This window comes from Notolepis coatsorum, assembly GCF_963971535.1.
Source record: "Notolepis coatsorum genome assembly, chromosome: 2".
In the NCBI taxonomy this organism is placed as follows: Eukaryota; Metazoa; Chordata; class Actinopteri; order Aulopiformes; family Paralepididae; genus Notolepis; species Notolepis coatsorum.
The window spans coordinates 47314637-47339938 of NC_140166.1; the positions used below are offsets into that span (position 1 = coordinate 47314637).

The following is a 25302-nucleotide window of genomic DNA, read 5'->3' on the forward strand; positions in this document are numbered from 1 at the left end:
GACATGGTAACATTATAAATGGTAACATTATACATGGTAATATACATGGTAACATACATGGTAACATACAGGGTAACATTAGACATGGTAACATTATACATGGTAACATACATGGTAACATACAGGGTAACATTATACACGGTACATTATACATGGTAACATTTATGTTGGGGCTAATGGACTGTAAAGCTGACAGGACCGTTCTTATTGGTTTGAGATGATTTTTGTTGTACCATACGTTGCTGTGGGGTGCCCCATTTATTTTGATCCTCCTTTTGTTTAATACAACACTTTGAATTTAACACTGTTCTAGTACTCTCATTCTTTATTGCTGAACAGGTTTGTTTATTATTTCAAGTTTGTTACAGAAATGGCAACCACGAAGGGACGTGATGTTGTCCCAGCGCTGCTTCAGGCGTCCGTCGCTGTCCGCGTCCATGATCTTCTGCTGGAGATTAGCTATCTGGGCGTTCCTGAGCTCCATCTCCCTCTGCAGGGCCTCCTCTGTGCTCACCAGCACCTCCACTTCATTCAGGAGCCAGGTCTTCAGCTTGGCGGCAGCGGCCTCGACTCCTCTGCTCTGCTGTCCTTTGCGCTTCTCCGCCACCTCGCTCCTCTTCTGCAGGGCATCTTTCAGACGCTTGTCGGCAGCGGCGGCCTCTCAGTTTTGCGTCTGAGGATATTAGCCTGCGCCTGGAAGTCCCTCTCCAACTTCACAATCTCATATTGCCGCTTACGATCCTTCTCTTGGAGCTTGGTCACCTCCTTGTCCTTCTTGTTCCCCCAGACCTTGAATTTGTCGGACTCCTCCCTCAACTGTTTCATCAGCTGCACGCGCTGGGACTTCATGGCCTGTATCTCCGTCATCAGCTTGCTCATGTTCTTGACGGACGTCTCCATCTTCAGCAGCTTGTTTTGCTCCAGCAGCTTGTTCTTCATGTCCTGCATCTGAGCCTCCAGCTCCTGCAGCCGCTTCCTGCGCTGCTCGCTGAGCTTGGACTGGTTGGTTTTTGGGTCTGCTTTGGCACGGAGCTCCACGATGAGGACTTCCTTCTCCTTCTGCAAACTCTCAAACGCAGACTGCAGACTCTGGAGGTTCTTCTGCTGCTCAGACTGCAGAGGGTCCAACTGGTTGTCATTCTGGCAGATCTTCTTCACGAAGGCCTCCTTCAGGGCCAGGACTTTGTGGAGCTCGATCAGCTCCTTGGACATCTGGGCCTGGCGCAGGGCGTGGTGGGTGGTGTAGCTGTCTCCGGAGGAGGGCTTATCGGCCGCGGTCTGTGGGGAGTCACTTCCAGGGGTGTTCTCCAGGGAGCCGGCGACGCCGTCCCCACAGGCCTCACCAGGAAGGCCACCTTCTGACGCCATGGCCTCGATGGAGGCAGCGATACCAGCGCTCTCACTCTGCAGCTCCAGGATGGTGTCCTGCAGGTTCCTCATCACCTCCAGCTTGTCCTTCAGGTCCTGGTCGTCCAGAGTTTCCAACACATTCTGAAGATCCAGTTTACATGCTTCATGTTGCCTAAGCTCTTCAAATATGCTTTGCATTTTGTCATTTGCATGCTCCATCAGGATGATCTTCTCGACCGCCTCACTCAGCTCCCGGCCCAGCTTGTGGTTCTCCTCCTGCAGCGTGCGGTTTTTCTCCAGGAGCTTCGCCAAGCTGTCCGCTGACTCCACACCAGAGAGCTCCGGGGCCACGCCCCCCTGCGCGTGGAGAAGCCTCACTTGTAGCTCCTGGACCAGCTGTTTCAAGCGTGTCATCTCCGCAGTGGTCGGGGTCCACGTTGACCACAGGCTTGTTTTTGATCTTGCGGGCTCGGCCCGCGTACCGCACGGTGTTGAGGGTCTCCTCCATGTTGGAGTCCGCAGGGCTGACGCAGGCGATCATCAGGGTGTGGCTGTTTCCTCCCAGAGAATCTTCCTTCAGACGGTCCCCCTGCTCCTTGGTTTTCTTCACCCGCTCAGAACCAGCCAGATCCACCAGGTGCAGTTTGGAGGTGCTTACATAAGGACTGGAACATGCCTGCGGCTCTCCCGGCACGAAGGTCAGGCAGCTCCCACAACCCTCGTTCACCTGCATGGGGATCACCTTGTCCTCACAGGACATGATGATGTGGGGATGCTGCTGGGGTTCCTGCTGCTGCAATTAAAAGGTAGAATGTGTAACACCGTCAAACAGCGCCCTCTAGGCATAAGGTCCCCTCTTGATGTGCTGGTGTTCCTGCTGCTGTTCCTCAAGGACGCACTCTGTCTGCACTCTGTGAGCAAAGAACACTTGGCCTTCCCAGTTGTTTTAGGACTTCCTGTTTAAGACGGGAATCCAACTTGACTTTAAGTCGGGGACATATGGGATTAGGCATGGAGGGAAACTCCAGTTCCATCGCTTTCTTCAAGAGGAGGTAGGATGGGAGGGTCACTGGGATGAAAAGAGGAAGCCCTTGGTGGGACTGTACTTAGCAGCACCCCCTGTAGCCCAGCAAGAAGTCAATCTCCAAGTACTTGTCAGCAAGGCTAACGTGGATCAGTCCACCAAGGAAGCCCTACATCACCTTCTACTCCAGTGGCCAAAGGTCTGTTCAGAGCAGCTTGGGCAAACAGAGGTGGTGACACACACCATCCAAACGACAGATGAGCAGCCAGTTAAAAAAAAAGCATATCGGGTCTCACCGAAGAAAAAGGCTGTGGTGGATAGGGAAGTGAAGTCCATGCTGGAAAAAGGAATTATCCAACCTTCCAAGTCTCCCTGGGCTGCGCCTATGGTAATCGTTAAGAAAAAGGATGGAGGTGATCGCCCCTGTGTGGACTATAGGGGTCTCAACTCCAAGACCCCTCTTGACGCCTACCCTATGCCAAACATTCATGAAATCTTGGAATCGCTAAATGGTGCAAAGGTGTTCAGCACCTTAGACCTCAAAAGTGGCTACTGGCAGGTGAGGATGGATCCAGCCAGTCAGCAGAAAACTGCCTTTGTGACCCATGCCGGACTCTTTGAATTTAGAGTCATGCCTTTTGGCTTGAAGAATGCTGCTGCTACATTTCAGCGCTTAATGGAAGTGGTGCTAGCCGATCTTAAGGGAGTCACGTGCTTTGTTTACATAGATGACATTATAGTCTATTCAAAATCTGAAGCACAGCACCTTCAGGATCTGGCTGATGTTTTTCTCCGCCTGCAGAAGGCAAACCTCATCTTGAACCTCAAGAAGTGCAACTTAATGCAACACCGCTTGCAGTTCCTTGGACACATTGTGACTACCGAGGGAATTGTCACTGACAACCAAAAGGTTGAGGCAGTCCAGGCCTTTCCTACTCCCAGGACACTACCGGAGGTTGCACATTTTCTGGGAATGGTGGGCTGGTACCATAGGTTCATTCCTAGGTTTGCAGAACGGTCTGCAGCCCTTAATGCCCTGAAAAAGAAAGATGTAAAATGGCAATGGACACCAGAGTGCCAAGGCGCATTCGAGGACCTCAAGGCAGCACTCCAGTCAGCTCCTATCTTGCAACAGCCAGACTACAGCCTTCCATTCACACTAGTGGTCTGCAAGGGCCTTGAAATAAAGCCCGAGCCCTGCCCGAGCCCGTGAACTTCAGGCCCTGCCCGAAAATAAGCCAGACTGTAAATAATATTTTAAGCCCTAGCCCGCGTGAAAACCTGATTTTTTTTTTATTATTATTATTATTAAAATATAATTTTTTTTGTATTTGTTTTAAATATTCGAAACACGGTTTTATATGAACGTAATAAATAAACAAAACTAAGAAGCATTTACATAGCCTGTTTCGCAATGCCGTCTCTCCCAGTGCTCGCTTATATAGACTGACTCACACATCAGCCTCGTAAAACGTATTGAAGGCTATAGCATCTTCTTTGACACACACACACACACACACGACACACAATAGCCTACTCAGTCAAACAAACAAACAGAAAACAGAAATCAGATTTCGAGCAGAGCAACGTAATGAAAATCACAACAAAACAGGTAGCGAGTCGCGACCCAGCAAATAGCAAACATCACTCACCACGTCAGCAATGCGTTGAACACCGTTAACAAAACCGGCTACATACATCCCAAGAACAAATTAAAACGTTCGCCAACTGGCTATATTCCAACACAACCAATCGAGTTGAACTTGTCCCCTGAGTTCTCCCTGCGCGCTGCAGTAATTACATCCAAATGTTTCTCTGGCGCAAAAGAGAAAGCGAATCTTAAAACGAAGGTTATCCTATAACCCTAGTTATATGAAAAAGAAAAAAAAACGCAATAAAAAAAAGAAAAAAAAGAAAAAACGGCGGTGCCCGGGCCCGGCCGAGCCCGAATTATTTATAAAAAAAAAGCCCTACCCAGCCCGAACCCGCCGGGCCGGGCCGGGCCCCGTCGGACCTGGGCAAGGTTGCAGTGCACTAATTCACACTGCAGACCGATGCTAGTGGGATTGGCTTAGGAGCCGTACTGACCCAGCAGAGAGACGGACAGGACCATGTTCTTGCTTTTGCCTCAAGATTGTTGAAGCCAGCTGAAATCAACTATTCTGTCGCAGAGCGAGAATGTCTTGCTGTTGTATGGGCCGTGGAGAAGTGGCGGGCCTTGATCGAGGGTCAACGGTTTGAAGTAATTACCGACCACGCTGCCCTTGTTTGGGCTTTCAACAACCCCAAACCCACATCAAGGCTCATCAGGTGGACCATTCGGCTTCAGGATTTTGATTTCCAGGTGGTGTACCGGAAGGGAAAATTGAACATGGTACCTGATGCTTTGTCACAGGCATTCACAACCCCAGACTCCATCGCTGCGGCCTGTGTGACCAAGCAGAACAAAAGTGATTCTTCGGGATGCGGATTGGGCAGAGATTGCTGGCGCCCAAGCTTCTGACGCAGAATCCCAAGCGTTGATGGAGGAGATAGAAAAAGGAAATCCTAAAGCAGGTCGGATAGTCTATGTTCTTGAAAATGGAATCCTGTTCAGACAAATACCTGGTCAAACTCTAGGCCACAAGTTACAGCTTTTCGTGCCTAGAATCTAAGGGAGTCCTTTCTGAAGTATTATCATGACAACCCTCTTAGTGGTCACATGGGAAGGCTGAAGACACTGTTGCGACTGCTGGAGGTAGCCTACTGGCCTCAAGTCAGGAATGATTTGTGGGCCTATACAAAGAACTGTCTCATATGCCAGCAGTACAAACCTGGGTGTCAGAAACCGGCGGGTTTCCTTCAGTCCACCACGGTCAGCGAACCAGGGGAGATGTTGGGGATTGACTTGATGGGTCCTTTCCCCAGAAGTAAGAAGGGGAATCAGTATCTTCTGGTTATAGTAGACTACTGTTCTAAGTGGGTGGAACACTTCCCTTTACGAGACTCCAAAACACCAAAGATAAGACATATCCTCAGACAGGAGATCTTCCTTCGCTGGGGAACCCCAAAGTACCTCTTATCTGACAGGGGCCCACAGTTCACCAGCCATCTCTTAAAAGAACTCTGTCGCCAGTGGGGTGTAGTAAAAAAAACTGACCACAAGCTACCACCCCCAAACTAACTTGACCGAGAGAGTCAACAGAAACCTGAAGACCATGGTGGCCTCTTACGTCAAAGATCAGCATCAGGATTGGGATCTGTGGTTGGGCGAGTTCCGCTTTGCCATCAACACCGCCTACCATGAGAGTACTAGGTTCACTCCCGCAGAGATTGCGCTGGGAAGAAAATTGAAAGGACCCCTGGAGCGACTTCTATATCAGCCTCCCAAGCCGGACCAAAAGGCCTACTCCATGTTAGAAAGGCAACAGCAAATCCTGCAACAAGTTCAGCAAAATGTGGCTCAGGCCCAGGAGCATCAAGCTCGAAGCTACAATAGAAGGAGGTCTCCTGTCACATACCAAGTAGGAGAGAAGGTATGGGTTAAGTTGCACCCACAGTCTGATGCCAAGGCCATGTTTATGGCAAAACTTGCTCCAAAGTGGAGAGGGCCAGCCACAGTTCTCAGACGTTTAGGGTCAGTGAACTACAGAGTAGCCATGGATAGCAGTCCTAACACCCATGAAACCTTGCATGTTGAGAACATGAAAATGTTTTATGGCAGTGGTACTACGCTTGGTGGGGGGGATGTGTAACATGCGTTACTTTATGAAGAAGATGTCAATGTGTTGATAAATGAAGTGTGGGCCCAATATGTTAGGATATGCCAATGTCAGCATATTTGAGTCACTTGACCTTTAAGATTCCAGGTATGGGTGTGGTTAGGGGCGGTCCTAACCATCAGGGGGCCATCTTGGATTGGAATCATGGCCTCATGGAGTTTTGTTTGCTTACGGCTATTGTGAGAGGAAGGAGGGATTTTTCCAGGCCTCCTAAAGGATTCTCCAGTAACCAAGGACAGTTCAGCTACAGTGGTGTTTCCCAGTGGATTACTTCTTTTTCCTTTCCTTTTCTAAGATGTGGATCAACCCAGGACTTATCACCTTTTGGACACTCAAAGGTTTGAGTGTTGTTGGACCAAACTAGCTCTACCATGCAGGCTGCATGGTCTGGTAGGCCTGAACATCATACATGGTAACATTATAAATGGTAACATTATACATGGTAACATACATGGTAACATACATGGTAACATACATGGTAACATTAGACATGGTAACATACATGGTAACATACATGGTAACATACAGGGTAACATTAGACATGGTAACATTATAAATGGTAACATTATACATGGTAATATACATGGTAACATACAGGGTAACATACAGGGTAACATTAGACATGGTAACATTATACATGGTAATATACATGGTAACATACAGGGTAACATTAGACATGGTAACTGTAACTGAGGGGTACAATTCCCTGACTGTATTGATAAGTATGGTATTATTAAACCACTACCGCTTGTACTTTAACTTCTGGCCATCCAGTACATGATATAGATATGATGAACACTTTCCCACCTGATGAAACGAAGTCCACACAAATGTATAAATCGAATATTTTATATAGCAAAGGGTATATACAACGTTCACTTAATGACATTTATGATTTGAAATGCACTTGTAAGGCAAATGAGTATTCGTAGGTAAATCAACATTGAATGTCCAATCTCTGGTTACGCAGGGAGCAAGTATACAACCTGGTTCTTTAGGGAACTATAGCGATGGTACTTAAATGATTATAGCTGGATACACTAAAGGGGGGGGGGGTCCTGCTGGTTGTAAGACAGTAGGGGGGGGTTAGAAGAGCCGCTGGCGGTATCCCATCTGGCCGACGATTTCTTGGGAGAATTCAGAGTTCTGAACACGGTGCCCACAGAACCTCGGTCCACAGATGAATACAGCTGGACCCTCTGGTGGACGGTAGCTGCCGGTCCACAACGAAGAGACGTGAGGCGACCTCACTCGGGGTAGAGCGCCGTCTCACCTGGACTCCTCTCCGGGGGGTAGTTCCAACACTCAGCAGTGTTGGCCGTTATCCATGGAATAATCAAAGCACCCAAAGCATGTAGATAATCCAAGCCGTGGAAGGCTCGCCGTCGTCCGGGTAAAGTAATCCAATGTACAGGTCCACTCGTCCTGGCCCGGAGCTCCTCGGATGCAAGCACCACACGTGGTCTGCCCAGCCTGGTTAAGACTCCAGATAACGTCAGGAACGATGGGGGGTACTGCTCACTTTATAACTCTAACCGAACGATGCACCATACATAATAGACTATTATTAACTTAATAGAAATACGTCCAACTCGACGGTATAGTGCCAAACTATGACAATTCAACTATTAATCCACACGATGTCTCAATGCCTATTCTGAGGCCAAGTAGGCCTTACTGCACCACACGTGCGTCGTGGGTGAGGCTTTACGTCTGTTACTAGGTTGGAGGGTAAAGGACTAATGGACTAAAAGAAAGTTCTACTTTACTTGCGCCATATATATATGCGCTGTGAACAAATAGTACCATTCGTATTTCGCCAGACGTATTCCTACGCGGAACCGGGCTTGCCACGACATGTTGGTCGGCACGATTGAACTTGAACCAAGGGGCATGGCTGCTGGCGCCAGGTTCTCGTCCAATGGTAGAATGAAACTATTATGGGCTGTTAGTAGACTAAAGGGATATTCAGTGCATATTGTACAAGGAATATACAGGGGATATCAAACGATATACAAATACTATTAAATATATATCCATAAATAAATATATATATTCGGTTTAATCTGATCCTTCACAACAGCCGCCCCCTAATTAGTCCCACCTAATTAGCTAAACAGAGACAGATTAACCGCACTGTCTACCACTCAAGGTCCGCTGTAAGGGTCAGTCAACTCACAAAGTCATGGGGTCATGGTCATCATCGATAGTGTCTGGGAGTCTGGGCAGTTCTATTAGCCTCGCCACGGGTCGTGTGTAAGTTCGCCCTTGGACGAGCACTTCAGCTGCTCGGACCTTGCCATCGGCACCGGTGATCACTTTGCTTACGCGGCCAGCCGGCCACATAGCTCTGGGTAGTGACTGGTCGATAATCATGACGACTGTTCCTTCTGTCAAATTGTCTCTCTCTTTTACCCACTTCTGGCGGGTCTGTAGAGACGGTAGGTAGTGGAGTAGGAAGCTGTTCCAAAACTTGTCAGCTAGCACTTGACTGTACCTCCACATTCTTCGGCCGTTCGCTTCTTCAGGCCTGTACATTGTCTGGGGTAGCGCGGGGTCCAGCCGCCCCATTAAGAGTGTGTTGGGGGTGACTGGGTCGACATCTGCTACATCACTGGAGACGTAGCCGAGGGGCTTGGAGTTCAATACTCCCTCGATCTCCGTGAGGACTGTCATTAGGACTTCCTCCGCCACAGTCTGGGCCCCAAGCACGGCGTACAGGGCTGTCTTTATAGAACGTACTTCTCGTTCCCAGGTTCCACCGAAGTGGGGTGCGTTCGGGGGATTAAACTGGAAGTCAATCTGGGATGGAGCGAGGTGGGTCTTAAGTTCTGGGCCCATAGCTTGGAAGCTCTCTCTCAGCTCTCTTTCTCCGCCTTTGAAGTTTGTCCCGTGATCAGACAACAATGTAGACGGTTTTCCTTTCCGTGATGTGAATCTTCGGAAGGCCATAAGGAATGAGTCTGTGCTCATGGTCGGAAGGAGTTCGATATGGATCGCTCTGGTGGTCATGCATTTGAATACAATACCCCACCGCTTCTCGGTTCCTCTTCCTCTCTTTATATACAACGGGCCAAAACAGTCCATGCCTGTGGAGTGGAATGGCTTGTCGCCGAGTCGGAGGCGACAGGGAGGTAAGTCAGCCATCCGGGGTATGCTGGGCTGCGCGCGCCACTTTCGGCAGTCTAGACAGGTTCGCTGGAAGCGTCGCACCGCTTCTCTTCCTTGAAGTATCCAATAGCGACGTCTGATCTCCGCGAAGACTCTCTCTGCTCCTGCATGGTGTACATCCTCGTCGTATTTCTTTATGATCAGCTCTGTGACCTTGTGTCGGCTGTTCAAGACTATCGGGTACTTAATGTCATCCGGTAGATCGGGGGCTCTCCGCAGGCGACCACCCACTCTGATGAGATTATGGGCGTCGCTCTCGGGTGCCAGGTGGAGCAGTCTGCTGTCTGATGGGACGGGCTTTCCTCCCTGTAGACAGTCTAGCTCATCGGGGAACGAGTCTCTCTGGGCTCGTTGTAGTAGAAGAAGTTCTGCTTCTTCGTAGTCAGCTGCTGAAATGTCGGTGGTGGACTGAATCTCTGGGTGGTGCCACAGGAATGTCTTTAGCTGCGCACTCTGTAGGGTAATGCAGTCATCTATGTTGGGGTCTGTGGAGGCGACTGTGCTCAGTCCACAGAACATAGGTTTCTTGTTCTCAGCCTCCTCTTTACTTGCTTCCCGTGGGGTGGGCGTAGGCCACTCTTCTTCCGGGAGCTTGAGGAATTCTGGTCCGTCACTTTAGATGTTGCGACGGGTGAGGTCATCCAGGGACATTCCCCGGGTGATGACGTCAGCTGGGTTGTGTTTGGTGTCCACATACCGCCAGCTCGCTGCTTCTGTTAACTCTTGAATCTCGGTGACTCTGACTCCCACGAAGACTTTGTATCTGCATGAATCAGACTTGATCCATGTGAGTACTGTCGTGGAATCTGACCACAAGATTGTTCTGTGCACCGGAATGGTGAGTTCACGTTGGATTAACGTGGCTAGATGCGCTCCTGCTAGGGCTGCGCAGAGCTCTAGACGCGGGATAGATTGTTGCTTTCGTGGGGCTATTCTTGATCGAGCCAGGATGAAAGCAGTGTGTATCTCTCCTCCCTTCTCTTGGGCACGCAAGTAGGCCACCGATCCATAGGCTACTTTGGAGGCGTCGCTGAAGACGTGTAGATCCATATTGCATGTCTCTGGCCTCACCGTGGGTGGGAAGTAGCTGCGGCGTATATTGACGCCTGGGAGTGAGCGGAGTTCCGTCTCCCACTCTCTCCATGTGGAGGCAAGGTGTGCGGGTATTGGGTCGTCCCAGCCCTGGTCCTTGTCCCATAGTGCTCGTACAATCATCTTTGCCCTGGTGGTGTAAGGTAGAATACATCCCAACGGGTCATATTGTCTGGCGAGTGTTCTGTACACACTCCGTCTGGTGGTCGGTGTCGCCGCCGACCTTCCCTGCTCTGGAGTCAGGGGTTTGTGTCTATAGTGGAGCGAGTCTGTTTTGAAGCGCCAGACTAGTCCTAGTGTCATTTCTTGGGCTTCTCCTGGGATGGTCGCCATCCAGGTCTCGCTGCTGGCAGCCTTGTCCGCGGGGGAGAGGCTGCGCAATACGTGCGGGTCACTGCTGGCCCACTGCCTGAGATCAAAGCCGCCTTTGATCAGGGAGGCGCGTAGCTTGATTAGGAGAGCCTCGGCTTCTTCTTGAGTCGAAACGCTTTGTAAACAGTTGTCCACGTAGAAACTGTTCTTCACACTGTGTCGGACCTCTTCATCTGCTGCTGGGTCCTCTGCGACGTGTTTCTGTAGTGCAAATGTAGCACAGCACGGGCTGCATGTGGTTCCGAAGGGGAGTACTTCCCACTGGTAGATGGCTGGGTTCTCATCTCCGATCCTCTCTCTCCATAGGAACCGCAGCAGGGGCTTGTCCTCCTCCACTAGTCTCACCTGCAGGAACATCCCTTTGATATCCCCGCTGATAGCCACCTTGTCCTGGCGGAAGCGCAGTAGCACGCCCAGTAGGGAGGGGCCGAGTGTGGGGCCGGGCAAGAGCTCTTTATTCAGATTTTGGGATCCGATCTGGTAGCTGCAGTTAAACACAATGCGATCCTTGCCGTTGTGGTGGACCTTGTGGTGCGGCACGTACCATGATTCGGTCGTCTGATCGGCCTCTTTAATGTCAATCTTTGTCACGTGTCCCGCTGTGATTAGCTTCACAATCTCAGCGCGGTACACACTCTCTTGAGCGGGGTCTTTGGCTAGGCGCCGCTCTGTGTTCAATAGATACCGCTCCGTGGCGTCTTTCTTTGCGTGAAAGGTGGGCATTCCCTCTCGCCTCAGGAGTGGAGTTGCGTATCTCATCTAGACAGGTTCGCTGGAAGCGTCGCACCGCTTCTCTTCCTTGAAGTATCCAATAGCGACGTCTGATCTCCGCGAAGACTCTCTCTGCTCCTGCATGGTGTACATCCTCGTCGTATTTCTTTATGATCAGCTCTGTGACCTTGTGTCGGCTGTTCAAGACTATCGGGTACTTAATGTCATCCGGTAGATCGGGGGCTCTCCGCAGGCGACCACCCACTCTGATGAGATTATGGGCGTCGCTCTCGGGTGCCAGGTGGAGCAGTCTGCTGTCTGATGGGACGGGCTTTCCTCCCTGTAGACAGTCTAGCTCATCGGGGAACGAGTCTCTCTGGGCTCGTTGTAGTAGAAGAAGTTCTGCTTCTTCGTAGTCAGCTGCTGAAATGTCGGTGGTGGACTGAATCTCTGGGTGGTGCCACAGGAATGTCTTTAGCTGCGCACTCTGTAGGGTAATGCAGTCATCTATGTTGGGGTCTGTGGAGGCGACTGTGCTCAGTCCACAGAACATAGGTTTCTTGTTCTCAGCCTCCTCTTTACTTGCTTCCCGTGGGGTGGGCGTAGGCCACTCTTCTTCCGGGAGCTTGAGGAATTCTGGTCCGTCACTTTAGATGTTGCGACGGGTGAGGTCATCCAGGGACATTCCCCGGGTGATGACGTCAGCTGGGTTGTGTTTGGTGTCCACATACCGCCAGCTCGCTGCTTCTGTTAACTCTTGAATCTCGGTGACTCTGACTCCCACGAAGACTTTGTATCTGCATGAATCAGACTTGATCCATGTGAGTACTGTCGTGGAATCTGACCACAAGATTGTTCTGTGCACCGGAATGGTGAGTTCACGTTGGATTAACGTGGCTAGATGCGCTCCTGCTAGGGCTGCGCAGAGCTCTAGACGCGGGATAGATTGTTGCTTTCGTGGGGCTATTCTTGATCGAGCCAGGATGAAAGCAGTGTGTATCTCTCCTCCCTTCTCTTGGGCACGCAAGTAGGCCACCGATCCATAGGCTACTTTGGAGGCGTCGCTGAAGACGTGTAGATCCATATTGCATGTCTCTGGCCTCACCGTGGGTGGGAAGTAGCTGCGGCGTATATTGACGCCTGGGAGTGAGCGGAGTTCCGTCTCCCACTCTCTCCATGTGGAGGCAAGGTGTGCGGGTATTGGGTCGTCCCAGCCCTGGTCCTTGTCCCATAGTGCTCGTACAATCATCTTTGCCCTGGTGGTGTAAGGTAGAATACATCCCAACGGGTCATATTGTCTGGCGAGTGTTCTGTACACACTCCGTCTGGTGGTCGGTGTCGCCGCCGACCTTCCCTGCTCTGGAGTCAGGGGTTTGTGTCTATAGTGGAGCGAGTCTGTTTTGAAGCGCCAGACTAGTCCTAGTGTCATTTCTTGGGCTTCTCCTGGGATGGTCGCCATCCAGGTCTCGCTGCTGGCAGCCTTGTCCGCGGGGGAGAGGCTGCGCAATACGTGCGGGTCACTGCTGGCCCACTGCCTGAGATCAAAGCCGCCTTTGATCAGGGAGGCGCATAGCTTGATTAGGAGAGCCTCGGCTTCTTCTTGAGTCGAAACGCTTTGTAAACAGTTGTCCACGTAGAAACTGTTCTTCACACTGTGTCGGACCTCTTCATCTGCTGCTGGGTCCTCTGCGACGTGTTTCTGTAGTGCAAATGTAGCACAGCACGGGCTGCATGTGGTTCCGAAGGGGAGTACTTCCCACTGGTAGATGGCTGGGTTCTCATCTCCGATCCTCTCTCTCCATAGGAACCGCAGCAGGGGCTTGTCCTCCTCCACTAGTCTCACCTGCAGGAACATCCCTTTGATATCCCCGCTGATAGCCACCTTGTCCTGGCGGAAGCGCAGTAGCACGCCCAGTAGGGAGGGGCCGAGTGTGGGGCCGGGCAAGAGCTCTTTATTCAGATTTTGGGATCCGATCTGGTAGCTGCAGTTAAACACAATGCGATCCTTGCCGTTGTGGTGGACCTTGTGGTGCGGCACGTACCATGATTCGGTCGTCTGATCGGCCTCTTTAATGTCAATCTTTGTCACGTGTCCCGCTGTGATTAGCTTCACAATCTCAGCGCGGTACACACTCTCTTGAGCGGGGTCTTTGGCTAGGCGCCGCTCTGTGTTCAATAGATACCGCTCCGTGGCGTCTTTCTTTGCGTGAAAGGTGGGCATTCCCTCTCGCCTCAGGAGTGGAGTTGCGTATCTCATCACTCCGCCGACTGTGACTCTCTTTGTCCCTTGCTCGAGTAGGTTGATGGCGTAAATGTCTTCTTTAGAACGAATGTCTTTCTTTTCGTTCTTAAAGGGCATTGTCTCTAGTGTCCATAGCCTCTCGACATGCTGCAGGAGAGTGGTGTCTTCTTCTGTCGTTCTGGAGTGGAGGCAGCTAGTGGCTGCTGTTCGGTTGAGAGATTTAGCGAGGGGGCCTTGTAGTGTCCACCCTAGGCGGGTCTCGACTGCTGCAGGACAGCCTCGGGGTCCTGTATGGACCCGGTCAATCGGGACGATGAGGTCTGCATGGTCGGAGCCTATCAGCAGGGTCGGGGTGGCGCCGTCTATGAGCGGGATAGGTAGTTGACGCAGGTGCACATATTTATCCATCAGCTTGGCGATGGGGTAGGTGTACTGCGATAGTCCTATTTCTTGGCTGGTGAAAGCATTTGTAATCCTATACCGTTGCTCTGGCTGCCCGCTTGCTGCGATAGTGAAGGAGACATTCTCGCCCTTTATCGTCTTTAAATCTCTTCTTATTGTCCGAATCGTCATTTGGTTCTCGCTCCCCCGCAGTCCCAGCTGGGCCGCAGCGGACGTGAGCAGAAGGGTCTTCTCTGACCCGTCATCAAGGACGGCGTAAGTGTCCATGACTTTATCTTGGTAGCTCAATGTCACACGGACTACCTTTAAGAGCACTTGGGCGCCGCTGCTGCTGGCGGGGTCAATGTACATGACACTTGCCTTGGTGCCGCTCGATGGTGCAGGTGCAGGCCTTCTTCTGTTACTGTCGTGTAATACATCTAGATGGGCTCCGTCGCACCGACTGCACCTTTTCTTTAGGCGGCATTCGGCTGCCATGTGACTGCGCGCACATCGGTAACAGCGCCTGTTGGACTTTATCCATTGACTCACTTCTTCTGCATTCATCTTTGTGAACAGGTCACATTGTGACAGCCAGTGTTCTTTCTCACAGTAGGGGCACACCATCTTCCACTTCTCTTTTCTCGAGGGGGTACTGTGGCTCTTACTGCTCGGTATTGACTCTGATTGGTGCATGACAGTCACCGATCTTCTTCCATCGTTTATTCTCCTGGGTCCCTCTCTGGAGCTTGGCGTGCTCCGCACGAACGTATCCAGTCGTAAGCTGCTGACTTCTCTCGCCAGGAAGTCGGCTAGATCAAGGAGGGATGGTTCGGGGCCGTTAGGATCACGGTGGTCTCTCTGCCGCCTAAAACGCTCTTGTCTTGCGGGTGGCAGCTTCTCTAAAATCCTCTCGACGTTAGAGTTGGCGTATAGCTCGTGCATGCCCTTTTCCCGTTGCGCTCCCAGCATCCCTACCAGGGACTGCACTTTGATTGACAGGTCGTCTAATGAGCGATTGTCTGTTGCTGGGGGTAGGCGATCAATATGCCTTATCTCTTGGATTACGTAATCCCATATACGTCCATATCTCTGGTCCAGCGCTGCTAGAGCCGCGGTGTATGGGGTCGTAGAGGTGGCATAGGCTAGCGCTATATTGTGCGCTCGCGGTACTTTCAGGTGCTTCAGTAATATTGCATACTTGTGGCGTTCATCAACGACGTCCACCATCATTGTCTCTAAGCACATCCGGAGCTCCGTGTACTGTGCTCGATTCTCATAGGTGAAGTCTGGAAACGTCGGCGTGGCAATGTATGACGCCGTGGATGGCTGATACATTGGCGAGCGTTGGGGGAGAGACCTCCTAGGCGAGTCTCCTCTTGCGCCTCTCTGTGGGCTGGTACCGGCAGGGTACCATGGCCTGCTGGTCCAGGTGCTATTCCTCGGGGCTGGTCGTGCGTCGTGCTCACCCGTGAATAGAGTCGGGGGTCTGTAGCGCAGCGCCGCGGGGGTATAGCCTGGGCTGTACTGGACCTCCTGGTCCGGTGGAGTACTGTGCTGTCGTCGGGCTTGGTTCTCCTCCTCTCCCTCTTCTTCTTCTATCAGGTCCTCTAGATCCTGTAGTCGTTTATTTAGCTTCTCCGCAGTGTATGCCGCTCCTTCCTTGTAGCTGGGTCTCGCTTGGACCGGTCTGGGAAGGGGGTCTGCGGGGGGTATAGGCTTGGTCTGTTGGTCAAGTTCAGGGTCGCTTGTTCGGTTAGGAGACGCTGCCCTTGACTGTTGTCTCGACGAGTTCCTTGAACCCCTGGCGGAGGGAGAGGGTGTTGCCTTGAGGATCAGCTGCTCCATTAGCTGCGCTTGTAACTTGTCGCGCTCGGCTTCGCGCTTGGTGAGATCTGCTTCTCTTTGGGCACCGGCAGCGGCGCGCTGGGCGTCGGCCCGGTCTCTTGCCATATTCTCTTCCGTCTGAAGGCGTCTCATCTCCAGGCGTATGCGCTCTTCTTCGCTCCGTTGCTGCGCTTGGAGTTGTTCGCGCTCGATAAGCATCTGTGCTTGGAGTCGATCGCGTTCGCCCTGAAGTCGATCGCGTTCACCCTGAAGTCGATCGCGTTCAGTAGAGGCTGTCAGGCTGACGAGGAACGCCTGTTGTAGCATCCTCTCCGCTTCGCTGGGGGAAGACGGTTGTAGAGGTGAGCCGCTCCTGGGTGAGCCGCTCGTTGGGGAGTCCTGGAGCTCTATTTCCTCGGCGCTCTCCTCCTCTTCTTCCGTGCAGAGTTCTCTCTCTGTAGGGTTGTCTTCCTCCCGGGGCTGGTCGGGGACTACTTCTTCGGTATTGGCGGGGGGTAAAGGCATGTCAGCTCCCTCCTGGTCCCCACCGTGAGCTTGGTCAGTTACATTAGAACCCACTAGGGCCTCTGTGGTCGGGGAAACCTGGTTGTTAAGGTCAGACATAATTTTACTTTCTACTTTTACCGCGTTTACCATTTGTCGAAGGTTAGGTAGTTGACTGACAGCGTAGTCCTCTAAGTACTGAGGTGGCTGTCGTCTGCGCTGCGGGCGTTCTACGTTAGGAGGACCGTTTCGTGGAGTGTTCATCATAGGCCATTTCAATATTAATAACACTATATTAATATTACACTAGTTACCATCCGGCTCGAAGGACCAATTGTAACTGAGGGGTACAATTCCCTGACTGTATTGATAAGTATGGTATTATTAAACCACTACCGCTTGTACTTTAACTTCTGGCCATCCAGTACATGATATAGATATGATGAACACTTTCCCACCTGATGAAACGAAGTCCACACAAATGTATAAATCGAATATTTTATATAGCAAAGGGTATATACAACGCTCACTTAATGACATTTATGATTTGAAATGCACTTGTAAGGCAAATGAGTATTCGTAGGTAAATCAACATTGAATGTCCAATCTCTGGTTACGCAGGGAGCAAGTATACAACCTGGTTCTTTAGGGAACTATAGCGATGGTACTTAAATGATTATAGCTGGATACACTAAAGGGGGGGGGGTCCCGCTGGTTGTAAGACAGTAGGGGGGGGTTAGAAGAGCCGCTGGCGGTATCCCATCTGGCCGACGATTTCTTGGGAGAATTCAGAGTTCTGAACACGGTGCCCACAGAACCTCGGTCCACAGATGAATACAGCTGGACCCTCTGGTGGACGGTAGCTGCCGGTCCACAACGAAGAGACGTGAGGCGACCTCACTCGGGGTAGAGCGCCGTCTCACCTGGACTCCTCTCCGGGGGGTAGTTCCAACACTCAGCAGTGTTGGCCGTTATCCATGGAATAATCAAAGCACCCAAAGCATGTAGATAATCCAAGCCGTGGAAGGCTCGCCGTCGTCCGGGTAAAGTAATCCAATGTACAGGTCCACTCGTCCTGGCCCGGAGCTCCTTGGATGCAAGCACCACACGTGGTCTGCCCAGCCTGGTTAAGACTCCAGATAACGTCAGGAACGATGGGGGGTACTGCTCACTTTATAACTCTAACCGAACGATGCACCATACATAATAGACTATTATTAACTTAATAGAAATACGTCCAACTCGACGGTATAGTGCCAAACTATGACAATTCAACTATTAATCCACACGATGTCTCAATGCCTATTCTGAGGCCAAGTAGGCCTTACTGCACCACACGTGCGTCGTGGGTGAGGCTTTACGTCTGTTACTAGGTTGGAGGGTAAAGGACTAATGGACTAAAAGAAAGTTCTACTTTACTTGCGCCATATATATATGCGCTGTGAACAAATAGTACCATTCGTATTTCGCCAGACGTATTCCTACGCGGAACCGGGCTTGCCACGACATGTTGGTCGGCACGATTGAACTTGAACCAAGGGGCATGGCTGCTGGCGCCAGGTTCTCGTCCAATGGTAGAATGAAACTATTATGGGCCGTTAGTAGACTAAAGGGATATTCAGTGCATATTGTACAAGGAATATACAGGGGATATCAAACGATATACAAATACTATTAAATATATATCCATAAATAAATATATATATTCGGTTTAATCTGATCCTTCACAACAGTAACATTATAAATGGTAACATTATACATGGTAATATACATGGTAACATACAGGGTAACATACAGGGTAACATTAGACATGGTAACATTATAAATGGTAACATTATACATGGTAATATACATGGTAACATACATGGTAACATACAGGGTAACATTAGACATGGTAACATTATACATGGTAACATACATGGTAACATACAGGGTAACATTATACACGGTACATTATACATGGTAACATTTATGTTGGGGCTAATGGACTGTAAAGCTGACAGGACCGTTCTTATTGGTTTGAGATGATTTTTGTTGTACCATACGTTGCTGTGGGGTGCCCCATTTATTTTGATCCTCCTTTTGTTTAATACAACACTTTGAATTTAACACTGTTCATTCTTTATTGCTGAACAGGTTTGTTTATTATTTCAAGCTTGTTACAGAGTAACATATGTATCACCTGTCATTGTGTTATTATTATTGATAGAATATACATGTATCACCTGTCATTGTGTTATTATTATTGATAGAGTAACATATTTCTCACCTGTCATTGTGTTATTATTATTTTATTTTTTTAAATCTTTTTCCTCCTTTTTTTCCGGTTTTCTTAGTCATTGTGCCAATTCCCAATCCCCTTCCTGGTCGTTGCACACTCTACCCCCTACCGTCGGTCTGGGAGGGCGGAGACTATCACATGCTTCCTCCGACACATGTCCAGCCAGCCCACCGCTTCTTTTCACCTGGCAGCGCGGACTCTCACTGAGAGAGTGTAACGTGTGGAAGGTCACACTACCTCTCTTAGATCCTTCCCTCGCTGTGCAGGCGCCCCGACCGAACTGTAGGAGTCGCTGTCCACAACGACCCAGACCCACCCACCGGCTTCCCACCCTCTAACACTGCCAATTGTGTTAGTTAGTATGACGGCCGGCCAAGCTGGAAGCTGACCAGTGTCTCTTGCGTTGGTGACGAGCGCCTTGCTCGCTGCGCCACCCAGCCGCCGTTTGTGTTATTATTATTGATAGAATATATGTATGTATCACCTGTCATTGTGTTATTATTATTGATAGAATATACATGTATCACTAATTTCCTTGCTGTGAGTAATACTATGTAAGGGATAATGTATAGCTACGAGGTCATTGTCGCAAAATAATTGAGTTTAGAATACCGAGGCGCCTCGCCGAGGTGTTTTAAGCGTAGTGAAGGTCAATTATTTTGCGACAATGACCGAGTATAGCTATACATTATCCCGCTTATTACATGGCTAACTTACTAACAATATACCTAATTCATTTTACACCATCGAGAAGACGAGATCAAATGCAGACGCAGTTGTTCTGTGGCTCCGTCCGCTGTCAGCCCAAATAAAGTTATTATTATCGTAGGTGTGTGGACTGATTGCACTGCTGCAGTGTGTGTCAGTGGGCTTGATTGCGAACAGCGGTCATTATTGCTCAGCAGAGATCCGTTATCGAGTAATAACGGACCTCTGACAAGCGCTATTGACCAATCACAATCAAGCATTTCGGCGAATGTTAAAACGCCATGTAATAAGCATTCATATTAAAGCCTTATCGCTCCTTGCCACGGAGGATACGTTTTCATATGAATGCATAGTATTACTCACGGCAAGGTTCAGTGAGTCATGTTAACACAGTGTTACGTTAACACGGAAGAGCATATAAAGCCACCCTCACACACCAGGTACCAATGAATGCAATCAGGGCAGATACCACCAGATAACGCTAGGGCTTTGCTCCCTGAGAGCAAAACTCCAAACGTTACACTTGGGGCAACATTTGGAAACCTTGTTGTTGGCTCCTATTTAGGGGAGTAGCCATTTGAATGAAAAACGCCAACGCCATTTTGACAGGCATTTCTCCAACCAATAATGTGGGCCAGTGTGTGGGCCGGTGTGTGAGTCGGTGTGTGGGCCACTAATGTGGGCCAGTGTGTGGGCCAGTGTGTGGGCCAGTGTATGGCAGGAAGTGGAAGTGACGTTTAAAAAAAAAAAAAAAAAAATCGTATTTCTCGGCCCGGGCTAGACGCGATAGCGCTCTGAGTGCGCGTCACAGTTTGATCGCTGTATTATTCTTTGGCGTCACAGAATCAATCTGTGACGCGCACTCAGAGCGCTATCGCGTCTAGCCAATCAGTCACAGCCAATCAGTGCATAATGCGTTGAAATATGACTATTATGTTGGAATCCGGGCGCGATTTGAAGCGGTCTAGCCAGTAGCGTCAAGAATTTCTGTAGCCGCATTTCGCGGAGACGCTCTCTGATTGGCCGACGCCAGTATTTTTTTCTGTAGCAGAATTTCACAGAGACGATCTCTGATTGGCCGAATCCAATTTATAATGTTCCAATTCTAGCTTATTCCTAGGTTGGTGATGCAGGCAGCTGTTTGTCTTAGAGCGTGCCGTGACTGCAAGTTCTTTAGACTGTTTAGCTTAGGCACTCTTTCAAAGTTGGTTAAGGTTAGAGTTTGTCTTAGAGCATGGCGATAGAACGCCAGGTAGTTTGCAGTCTGTTCGAGCGGAAATGGACAAAGGAATGAAGTACTTGTGTTGTGTGGTGCTGCTAACTGCTAACAAGCTAACACTTGGCTAACAAGCTATATAGCGGATGCAGTCTGGACACAGTGGACAGTGGTCTGGAATACATCAACAGTGGATTATACACTACTTTATCAAGGCAATCCCTCCTGCCCTGGACGTGTCAACTAAACAGTGAGTCTCTCTCTCTCTCTCTCTCTCTCTCTCTCTCTCTCTCTCTCTCGCTTTTGGATTGAAAATACGTGGATTATGGCTTGTTCAATATCGTCTATGTTTGAATGAATGAATGAATGAATGAGAACTTTATTAACAGATTGCAGAATGGGTACAATACAGTACGGCTCAATACACACAATTGTTAAGGGGATGCAGACCAGAGAAAGACGTTTGTCTTGTTTACATCAGGGTCCCAGATTTTCGATTCATATCGATAGTTTAATAGCTAGCCTTGGCTCGTTTAACAATATGCAAAATATGTGTACAGCCCTGTACTCATACTGAAGTTATTCTTGGTATATAATAGGTCTGATTGTGTAACGAATCGATTCCACGTCGCGCTGTCTGTGAGAGAGAGAAGGAGAGAGGGAGAGATCTGCGTGTGTTTGGAGACGGAGCAAGTTTTGTTTCTAACTTTTCTATTTATATATTGTGTTTCAAGTTGTGAATTAGACTATACTTTATTTGACTGGTTGTGTGTTGTTGTAGTAACAGCTGAGCGACTCGTTCATAAGAGCCGATTCATTGCCGTGAGCGTGAGTCGAATCGCTCACGTCTTGCCATGAGTCGGTTGCGTGGTACTGTACATGTTTGCAAAATGTTTGGTATAGCGCCCCTAGTGGCGAAGCATCCACGAGCCGCTACTGGTGGGCCGGTGTGTGGGCCAGTGTGTGAGTCGGTGTGTGGGCCACTAATGTGGGCCAGTGTGTGGGCCGGTGTGTGGGCCGGTGTGTGGGCCGGTGTGTGGGCCAGTATGTGGGCCATTGTGTGGGCCGACAATAAAACAATAAACAAGTTGCATAAACTAAATCAGATTAAAAATGATCACAGTTCTGGTTTGCCTTAAGATGCAGTTTAAGATGGATCTTGAACATGGAGTATGTAGGGCACTCTCTAATCACAACTGGTAGGCTATTCCAGTAGTTACCACCTTTAACAGAGAACACAGTTTTTGCAAAGGTAGTATACCGAAAAGGCACCTTACAGTCCCCTCTACTGATGGCCCTGGTGGTAATGCCAGTGTCTGCTTTCTGTTGGATGAAGTCATTCAATGGGGGAGGGGCAAGTCCATGCAGAACCTTGTACATGAAGCAAGTATATTTGAAAACTTGGAAATTCTCGAAACTTAGCATGTTATGTTTTTCTAAAACATTACAGTGATGAAATGAAATTGGTTTCCTATCAAATACTTTTATGGCTTTTTTGTAGAGTAATTCTATTGGTGTAAGAGTAGTGACATATGAAAGAGACCAGTTGATAAAACAGTACTCGATGTGTGATAAAATCATTGAATGCAGAAACATCCTTGCAGCATTAACTGGCAGGCAGGGCCTGATCTGCCTGAAGTTTTCGATGTTAAACTTGACTGTTTGTCACTTTCTTCACATGACTTTTTGAAGGTCAATGTAGAGTCCAATGTGACCCCAAGATACTTGAATTAATGGGATCATCCTTATGTTCCCCGGGTCCTATGTTCCCCGGGTCCTATGTTCCCCGCTTGATTGATTAATAGATTGAAATTTTTATAAATTTTTATTATTTTATTAATTATGAATGTCCGCCTTGTTTCGAACTGGTTAAGCTTAGGCCCTCTTTCGAACTGGTTACGGTTAGAGTTTGGAATCAGGGTTGGTGGTCAAAAAATTTCAATCAATCAAAGCGGGGAACATAGAACCCGGGGAACATAGGACCCGGGGAACATAAGACCCGGGGAACATAGACATGCTCCCGAATTAATGTACAATGTCCAGCTCCGCCTCTCCCAGAAACACATTAGAGTGAGTGACCTCTACTGGTGACTTTGTGAACATCATAGACACTGTTTTCTTGGTGTTAAGTGAAAGACATGCTTTTGTTTTTGTCTTGAATGAGACATGAGACATCAGTGAATGAGATTCACATTTCCTCCCAACCGCGAGTAGGCCTAGAAGCGCAGAAATGGAGAACGCAAAAAAAAAGGGTGGAGCTGAAAAAGCTAGAATAAAAAAACAAAAATTGCTAGTAAAAGACGCAGAACAATGTTCTAAAATTACAGACATGTTTAGTAGAGGAAGGGCTCTCGTTAGAGTAGCTGCTGCTGCTAATAATGATGAAGTTCAAGTGGAAGGAACCAACAGTAACATGACAGGTGCGTGCAGTAGCCTAGTGCATATTCTACTGTTGGTGTCTGCCGGTTCATGAGGGCTAGCTAGCCTATACTAGCTCTTGCAGTGATTTCAGTCATTCTATTACAAGACAATGTGCTTTCCGTATTCCTGATTCCTTACAGCACGTGGACATAAATAGTCGTGACTCGTGAAGTTTTTTCTCTGACTAAAGGTTTAGTTAGCAATGTTAGGACTAGTGCCCACCACAGCATCAGAAGCTAAAGTGCTAACCTAGAGAGCCAATCAGAACCTAGGACGGGCTGCAAATTAATCGGCTACTAATATTATAATAGTAAATACTAAAATAAAATACTATTATGTTACCTTCCAAATTTTCATGTTGATATAATATTGGTAATCTAATTGATTGAATTGATTAGTTGCCATTTTACATGCTTAAATAAGATGTACCTTAGAATTCCCAACTGTTAGCCATGTTCTCGATATGATTAGTCTCATCTACATGTTTGTAAATAACCACTTAAGCTAACAACTCGGTCAACTACTACCCCGTAGTTAAACAAATGTGATTGCATATAACAGCTAACTGCTACAGCTAAGTTGGTAGAATAGCAGACATGATTCCGTCAGTCTGCCACAGGGCAGCTGTGTTTGCTGATGCTGCTCATGACCACCAGTAGCGTGTGTGAGTGTGAATGCAGAGAGAGAGAGAGAGAGAGAGAGAGAGGGAGAGAGAGAGAGAGAGAGAGAGAGAGAGTTCCTAGATCATGACATTACTTTTCAAATTGTGTATTATAATGTGTATATTTTAGTGATGTCCGATATTATCGGCCTACCGATATTGGCATTAAAATGTGATATCGGAAATTATCGGTATCTGTTTTCAAAAAAAGAAAAATTAAAACATTTTATTTTTTATATTTATTTAACCTTTATTTACCCAGGCAAGCAAGTAAGAACAAATTCTGATTTTATTTATTGTCAAAAGTATGCATAATGTTGTGTTAATTCCACAACAAGAGATATGTAATGTTAATTACCTGAAATTATTCGTTTTTTGGGGGGGAAACCCTGCATATATTGGTATCGGTTGATATCGGTATCGGAAATGTAAGTGTTGGACTATATCGGATATCGGTAAAAAAGCCAATATCGAACATCCCTAGTATATTTGTATCTTCTTCCTTACTGCCCCCACTACTGGGTCCATCACTACTAGCACAGATTTCAACTTTATTTTCAATTCTAGTGAAGATAACATGTTTTTCTCTATTGGATGAAATGGTGCAGCGATAAAAACATTGTATTCAAACATTTTATTCAATAAAGCCTCAACAAAGAGTTGGAACAGCATACAGAATATAGATGTGATGTTAGTCTGAATCAGAGCATTCTCTGCCTCATTGAATTCTGAATAATAAGATTCCAATGAACCCTCAAATTCTGAAAATGGGAGTAGTCACCACTCACCAACTTCCCCATCTTCTCTAGTCACCCCCACACCTTCTATTTGACCCATGACTTCTCAGCAGAGCCCAGACAAAACGTCCCTTTTCCTATCAACTCTGCTAATATTGAGTCACTATTGAGAGAGAGAGAGAGAGAGAGAGAGAGAGAGAGAGAGAGAGAGAGAGAGAGAGAGACTGAGAGAGACTGAGAGAGACTGAGAGACTGAGAGAGACTGAGATCATTGAATTCTGAATAATAAGATTCCAATGAACCCTCAAATTCTGAAAATGGGAGTAGTCACCACTCACCAACTTCCCCATCTTCTCTAGTCACCCCCACACCTTCTATTTGACCCATGACTTCTCAGCAGAGCCCAGACAAAACTTCCCTTTTCCTATCAACTCTGCTATCACTATTGAGAGAGAGAGAGAGAGAGAGAGAGAGAGAGAGAGAGAGAGAGAGAGAGAGAGAGAGAGAGAGAGAGAGAGAGACTGAGAGAGACTGAGAGACTGAGAGAGACTGAGAGACTGAGAGAGACTGAGAGAGACTGAGACTCTTGGAATGGGTGTCTGGGAGGAAGTGGGGGGTCTTTCGATGTTGATTAAACGGCAAGCAACTAATGTCATGAGTGCCAAATTAAAGGACAATAAATCCAATCTAACTGAAATTGTGTAGCACAGACCTTTCTATGGATCAAAACCTCAATATTATTATGGTGTAGTTAATACTTCATGTATCCTTAATCCCTAGGCTAATGAGGCACTAAGATGTTAGTAAAAAGTAAAAAGCCAAAGTAACGGTATATGTACAGTA

General features: G+C 48.3%; 1 pseudogene across 1 annotated transcript; it reads right to left on the reverse strand.

The window, feature by feature from the left end:
• Positions 1–325: 325 nt before the first annotated feature.
• On the reverse strand, positions 326–2110 carry LOC311223341 (chromosome-associated kinesin KIF4-like; annotated as a pseudogene). The gene has a single exon. The product of its transcript is annotated as a chromosome-associated kinesin KIF4-like (transcript).
• Positions 2111–25302: the final 23192 nt, after the last annotated feature.